This window comes from Phragmites australis, chromosome 7, assembly GCF_958298935.1.
Source record: "Phragmites australis chromosome 7, lpPhrAust1.1, whole genome shotgun sequence".
NCBI lineage: Eukaryota > Viridiplantae > Streptophyta > Magnoliopsida > Poales > Poaceae > Phragmites > Phragmites australis.
Window position 1 is genome coordinate 5486424 of NC_084927.1, and position 7213 is coordinate 5493636.

A 7213-nucleotide genomic window follows, 5' to 3' on the forward strand; every position below is an offset into this window, starting at 1 on the left:
AGTAACGTACCAACCACGAGGCTGATATGGGTAAAGTGTGACATACTGATTAGAGTCTGTCCAGTGTGCGTTGGGTCAGCACAAAAGGGGGCTTCTGGGTAGGAGCTGTTGCTTGCGTAAAGCCTGGCGGTGAAACCTAGTGGGCAGACATGCACTGGATTAGTCTCTGGTTAGTGGAAAGTGTCATACAGTGATTCTTGGTGACACACCACTGGCGTGTGTTAAGTGTCTTGCAAACACGGCAACATGGAATTCACTGACTCGTGGGTAAAGTTGGACAACCTCTGCAGAGTGTAAAACTGTTATAACAGCCGTGCTCACGGATATGAGAGACTTGGATCCTCACATGATTAGATAGTGGTATGGTTTTGATTCTGGTACAGGGAGTACTAGATGTTGTGGTCTTGGTCTTAGTGCGGGGAGCACAAGACAGATGTGGTATGCAGGGTGGGGAGCCTTGTATGCTAGTTGATGGATTGTCGGGTTACATTCGTTTGGTATATGTCTAATGCTTTTGAGTCCAAATGTGTTTTTTTTTTCATTACTCGCATTTACGCAAATAATACCTTGTGTTAGCCTATTCTTGATATAAGCCTGCATGTCATTATTTTCCCACACTTGCTGAGTACATTATGTGCTCACCCTTGCTTTCTCCTACCAAAAACATATGCTGCTCAGTGGAAGACTTTGAGGATTTCCAAGACGACGACCTGGTGTTCTAAGGAGCGTATCTTCCAGTCGATGCCTGTGGAGTCTTGGTCGCCAATGCTTTCTTTCCGCTGCCGTCGTTTAGATGATGTCGTTTAGGTTAAATTTTGAGTTTTGTTTAGGTAAAGTCTTTTATTGTAAGAGGTGAACGTTTAAATAAATAAAGTATTGCTTTTGTTACTTCACCTATGATGTCCTTATGTGTGTTAAACTTCCTGGGCACACATAAGCTGCACTTGGTTTTGGCCGTTAAAACCGGGTGTGACACTCCGCATCATAGACCGCCTTCAGCCAAAAAGAATCCTTGCCTCAATGGTTTTTCGACGAGCACTCGAGTGCCTACGTGCGAGTCACACAGTCCTCCATGTATTTCTCTCAACAAGTTTTGTCCCTCTGCCTGGGATATGCATCACCGCATCGGTGCACAAACTCCCATCTTGTACAAGTTGGCTCCCACAATTTTGTAGTTTCTGGCTCTCTCCGCCATGCGCTTCGCCTCAACATTATCTTCGGGCTCATAGTAGCCGCGAGGATAAGCCATTATGGGAGAGTGCCAATCTTCACTCTTGATTATAGCAACTAAGCGTGCCTTTTGCAAAGAGGCCTCTACAGCTGGCACCTTCAATTTCTGATAAAACACATCTGGCGGTATCGGCAGATTTTGCGCCGCTGCCTTTGCGAGGTCATCGGCCTCAAAGTTGTCATTTCTTGATATGCTCTTGACTGTGAATCCCAGGAAATGCTTTTCCATGCTTCGTACCGCTGCCATGTATTTGACTAGTTCTGGCTCCTTCGTTTGAAATGTCTTGTCAATTTCGCTTGCTATCACTTTAGAGTCTGTCTTGACCAAGACCCTTCGGGCGCCCAATGCTCGTGCCTTACGAAGGCCAAGGAGAAATACTTCGTACTCCACAACATTGTTTGTTGATCAAAACTCGAGCCTGGCGACGTATCGCAACTTCACTCCCGAAGGCGAAGACACCACTGCCGCCACAGCAGCACCCGAAGCCCCCCAGGCTCCATCAGAATATGCGATCCAAACCGGGTCTAACGGTACTTCTTCTGGAGCTTCGGCCTGCGGCGTCCAATCTGCCATGAACTCCGCTAATGCTTGAGACTTCATCGTTGTTCTTGCATCGAAAACTATCATGAATGGTGCGATCTCTGCAGCCCATTTTGCAATCCTCCCTATAGCTTCACGACTTTCAAACATGTCATGAAGGAGTAAGGAGGTGGGCACTGTAATCTTGTGAGCCGTAAAGTAATGGCGAAGCTTTCGCGATGCCATTACTAGCGCATAGGCCACCTTTTCCATTTTGGAGTATAACCTCTTGGGGCCTACCAAAGCTGTCCGTATGTGGGTAATCTAGAACCCTAATGTCCTCCTGTAAGAAGGTAATGGGCACATCAGACCACCTTGAATGGACATAAATTGGCCCTACACCAACGTGGTTAACCCTTCGCACATATTATTTTTGCTGCCTCTTCGATTCTGTTTCCTGATTGGATCCTCCAGAGATTACCAATACAACATTGTATCCACGGTTTACTGTGCTCACCAATCTGCTGGTTTCTGAGGGGGGCTTCAATCGCTGGTCTTGGTGGAGGCAGTGGGAGCTCTCCTTGGAAAGCTAACTGACCAGCTGTCTGGTCCGGCAGAGCTGAAGGTACAGGAACATATTGGTGTGTCGGCACAGCCATTGGTTGCCACTGGTTAGCGAACGTTGTGTTTGGGCTGCGGGTCTGATTGTTTTCCCACGCTTCGCCCTGTATGAAATGTGTGGCATGATGCACAATTCTTACATGATCGAAGGATTGTTTTGCTAAGCTTTCTTTCATGGCCATGACCTGTGGTCACTGTTTAGTCTTATGACCAGTACCTTTGCCAAGTAACTCACTGTACAATGTGGCTGGGTCCTACGGAGCCCGTCCTCCTTGGCCTCCTCGGCCTCTAACACTCCGACCTCAAGTAGTGTTGCCTTATGCTTCGCTGAACACCTGGGCAACTTCGACTAGTCCGGAGTCTATCTGGTTGACTTCTTTTTGCTTCGATGTGTACTCAAATGCTTTGGCTTTTTTAACGTGCTTCGGTCTGTCTCTAGAGTTTCCAGCGTTTGCCTCTCTGGTTGATACATTTGTCTGTAGCGTTTTTGAAGCTGCCATCTCACTCTTCCTCCGAAGGTGGTCCAACTCGGACCTTGCATACTCTTCCATCTTATTGAAGAGCTCCTGTACACTCTCTGGCCTCTTGCATGTAAGCTTTCCTGCCAAAAGCCCTCCTCTGCTGCCCAGTATAGCGGCATCAATGATAGTGTCTTCGCTCAAGCCCTTCTCTTGGCAGCGAATGTGTATGAAGTGACGCACATAGCTCTGCAGTGTCTCTGTGGGCTGTTGCTTGAGTGCGAAGAGGTCGCTGGCAATAACCTTGTCCACTCGATTTCCTTGGAAATTACTATATAGGGCATTGTGCAATTGCTCCCATAAATAAATAGATCTTGGAGGCAGCGTGGAGTACCACGACCTCGCTATCCCCTTAACCACAAACACAAAGGCCTTCACCAGTGTCACATCGTCTCCTCCAGCGGATTCTACTGCCGCCTCGAAACTCATGACAAACTCTCTTGGATCTGACTCTCCATCAAACATTACCACCCTAGGCATCTTGAAGCCCGAAGGCCACGGTCGGTTCTGCAAGCCAACGAAGAGCGGTGACTCTGGATCACCCGTGCATGACCTGCGTCGAAGGTCCTGCGGCGATCGTGTTATGACTTCTAACGGAGTAATGTGGCAAGCCATTTCATCTGCACGATGCAGCATGTCAATCTCTTCTTCCATTTTCTCCAGTGTTCCTCTAGCTTCTTCTGCTCATCGGCGATACTCCGTGTCCTTTCGACTCGCTGCCAAGCTATCCAGCATGTGCTTTTTCTACGCAATCTACCTCTCCAATTCTTCAGCTTCTAGCCTGGCTGTTCTTTCCTCTTCTGTCTCATCTTTGTCTTCATATTCTCCAAAGTTACCAAGGTCATCCCACTCTTCAGCAACATGCGCCTTTCTTCTTTCTTCTGTCGAAGCCTCGAAGCGGGTGTGAACATTAAGTTCTATGCTTCGCACTGCTACTGTTTTGTCTTCCTGGATAGCCGCTTCATGGCGGTCTCCGTTGTCGCCTAGGGGTGCCACATCTACATCATTGCGTTCCTGCTGGCTGCCGTCGGCTCCACCGGTCAAAGCGTTGCCCGGATCCGACACCGCCGAAGGGAGAGTTTCGGCCGAAGCCCCAGCTGGAACCGGGTGCTCCGGCAATGCCACTGATGTACCAAGTGGCTTTGTCTTCTTTTTAGGTGGCATGGCTTCGGACTGTCCAACCCCCATGGACGGTGCCAACTGTTGGAATCTAAGTCACCAGACAACAGGGAAGGCCTTCAGTTAAGAGGGAAAACTGAAGGCTTTGAAGAGCGACGCATATCCGAGGGGTGAAATAATCTTAATTCATCTATCACCTCAATTACAATGCTAGCCTATTTATAGCCCGTACTCAACCACTCCGCGCTATGATTTAGAGTTTCACCCCCCTAACTGCCACATTCCCGGCATATTCAGGGGCATTATGGTACCATCAAGTATATTTACACATTTACAATTATACCGCCAAGCGGCTACACGAGCTTCGACGCCCTCCGGGCACTTTCGACCAGCCTCGGCGCTACACCCCGAGTCACCCTTCGGTCTCCATCCGAAGGTTCGCCAGAGTCTTCACCTATGCTGATCCCTGGCACCGCGGGTCGACCTTCGGGCTCTAACCGAAGGCCTTCCAGAGCCTTTGCCTATGCTGATAGTTGGCACTGCGGATCGACCTTCGGCCTCCAACCGAAGGCCCGCCAGAGCCTTCGCATGCATTTCCTGAAACACAACCGCAATATTCATCAGTGCTCAGCCATCGACGGACTTCGACTCACCATCCAAAGGGGTACGGGAGATCATCCCCCAACATCTTCTATGTTGATATCTGCAGCGGAATAGAAGCACTGGTGCCCAACAACACCGCAGGTAACTGACCGGGAGACACACCCCTAGAACGTCACAACCATATCCTGATAGTCTTCAACATGTTCACCAATAACTCCATTGGGAACTGACAGAGAACACCTCACTAAAATGCATCTTTCACGAGGTCTTCAAATTCTTTCCTAGTTAAGTGTTTGGTTATAGCAAGTGTGAGCACATGTCGTACTAAGTCTCCATTTTGCCCGTGTTAGCTAGACACTTAAACACATCCAAGGTGTGTGGCCAGGAGATCACTACAAAGCCTTTACAATGCTCCTCTCAGCACATGTCTACCTGCTAAGGTTTCACCGCCGCATGATTCCACCTTAACAATGGAAGCCCCCTCTTGCGCCTTTTGGATCCCAAGACATCGTTCATTCACCGCTCTTCAACCTGGTCTACACTATGCTGACAGTAGAAAATTAATCGGCTAGGCCTGACCCATATCGGTCCTTAGATTTGAGCAAGACTACCACTTTCCAAACCACTTTCCGAACCATACATTCCATCATACCACATGCTCAAATCCTTATACCATATTACTACAAAAGTTATTCCATCATATTTTATCATTGTTGCATATGACCATTATCAATTTCGTAGAGCATTAATCATGATTACCATCCCAAAGCAAGGCTAAGCATCATCTACCCTTCCATAACCCAAAACCATACTATGGCGACAAGGGTGATAAGGGAAAACTAGTGTAAAGCCTAAATCTTGGGATTCCCAACAAATTATTAGCATGCATGTTTATAAAATAAAACATTTAAAAACTGGGATAAGTATGTTCAAGAACACAACTTGCCTTCACTCGACTCAGTTGGGTCTTCAGAAAAGTCTTGGTCTTGAAGTCGTTCTAGCTCCTCTAGAACATTGACTAATCGCAAAAACTACCGACAAACAACACTAAGAACAACATACCAAACATAATCAAAATACTTTAAAAACACTATGTTTGGATGGGTATGATTTTAGAGAAGAAATTTAGATGCAAGAATTGCTTAAGTCGGAGTTAGGATGAAAGATAACGGCTTTCGGAAGATGGATTAGGCTGAAAAGGAAAGGCTGGTTTACCGGAGTTATCTTCCTATAGGAAAAGGTTTATTGTGCAATCATTATGTCAGACTTGACAACATCATTGTACAAGGTTCAAGAGGTATAGGTCTGACTAGACTTCACTGACTAGGCTAAAGAGGATGATGTGGTGTTGACTTGGCATGCCATGCAAGCATCATCTTGGATTAAAGAAGAGGTGAGCTGAGGTCTAGCCTCAACCGTCCATGATGGATTAAATGGCTGGAGGTTGGACTTCTGGGTTAAGGATACTGCCGGCGACTCCGCGTATTAGTGAAATGATGGAAGCCGTAGAAGGCGGAAAGGCTAACTCAAAGGAATTGTCAGTTTTGGAAGGGGTCATCCGAGGTAGCGGCAAAATAGCGACGATTGCTACTAGGTTTGGTGGTGACTACGAATAGATGCAGAAACTATGAGCAGGGAATTTGAGATATCAATGATCGATGAGCTCAACTTTTTTCTTGGACTGCAAATCAAGCAATGCAAGCACGGTATATTCGTCCACCATATGAAGTACACCAAGGATTTGCTAAAAATGTTCGACATGAGAGATGCAAAGTCCCTGGCAACACTAATGGCTACCTCGATCGTGCTTGATCCAAATGAAGATGGCGAGGAGGTAGACCAGCGTGAGAACAGGAGCATGATTAGCTCTCACCTATACCTGATTGCAACAAGACCTGACATTCACTTCGTCATCTGCTTGTGTGCTTGCTTCCAAGCATCACCAAGGACATCTCACCGTCAAGCGGTGAAGCTTATATTGAGGTATATCAAACACACCCTTGAGTATGGTCTTTGGTTTTCTGCAACTTCTTCTCTATCTCTTCGTGGTTTTTCAGATGTGAATTTTGCTGGTTGGAGAATTGATAGGAAGAGTACTTCCAATACTTGTCATTTCTTGGGTACCTCTCTTATTTGTTGGTCCTCTTGCAAATGGTATAGTGTTGCGCAGTCAACTGTTGAAACTGAATATATTGTTGCTGCTAGCTGTTGTTCTCAGATTTTATGGATGGTTGCCACCTTGAGAGATTTTGGGTTAGACTTTAAGAGTGTACCACTTTTGTGTGACAACACCAGAGCCATCAGTTTAGACAATAACCCAGTCTAACACTGTAGAACCAAACACATAGATGCGAGATTCCACTTCTTGCGAGATCACAATGAGAAGGGAGACATTGACTTGAGATACATAGATATCCAACACTAGCTTACCGATATCTTCACCAAGTCTCTAGATGCCACAAGATTTGCCTATTTAAGGGGAGAGCTTGGAGTGCGTCATTCCTATAGCATTGTGTGAGGGAGAGTTGCAACTGTACATACTCTATCTTACATTTCTTGCATTTGCATTGCATCTCATCTTGTAAGATAATCATAGTAGTTG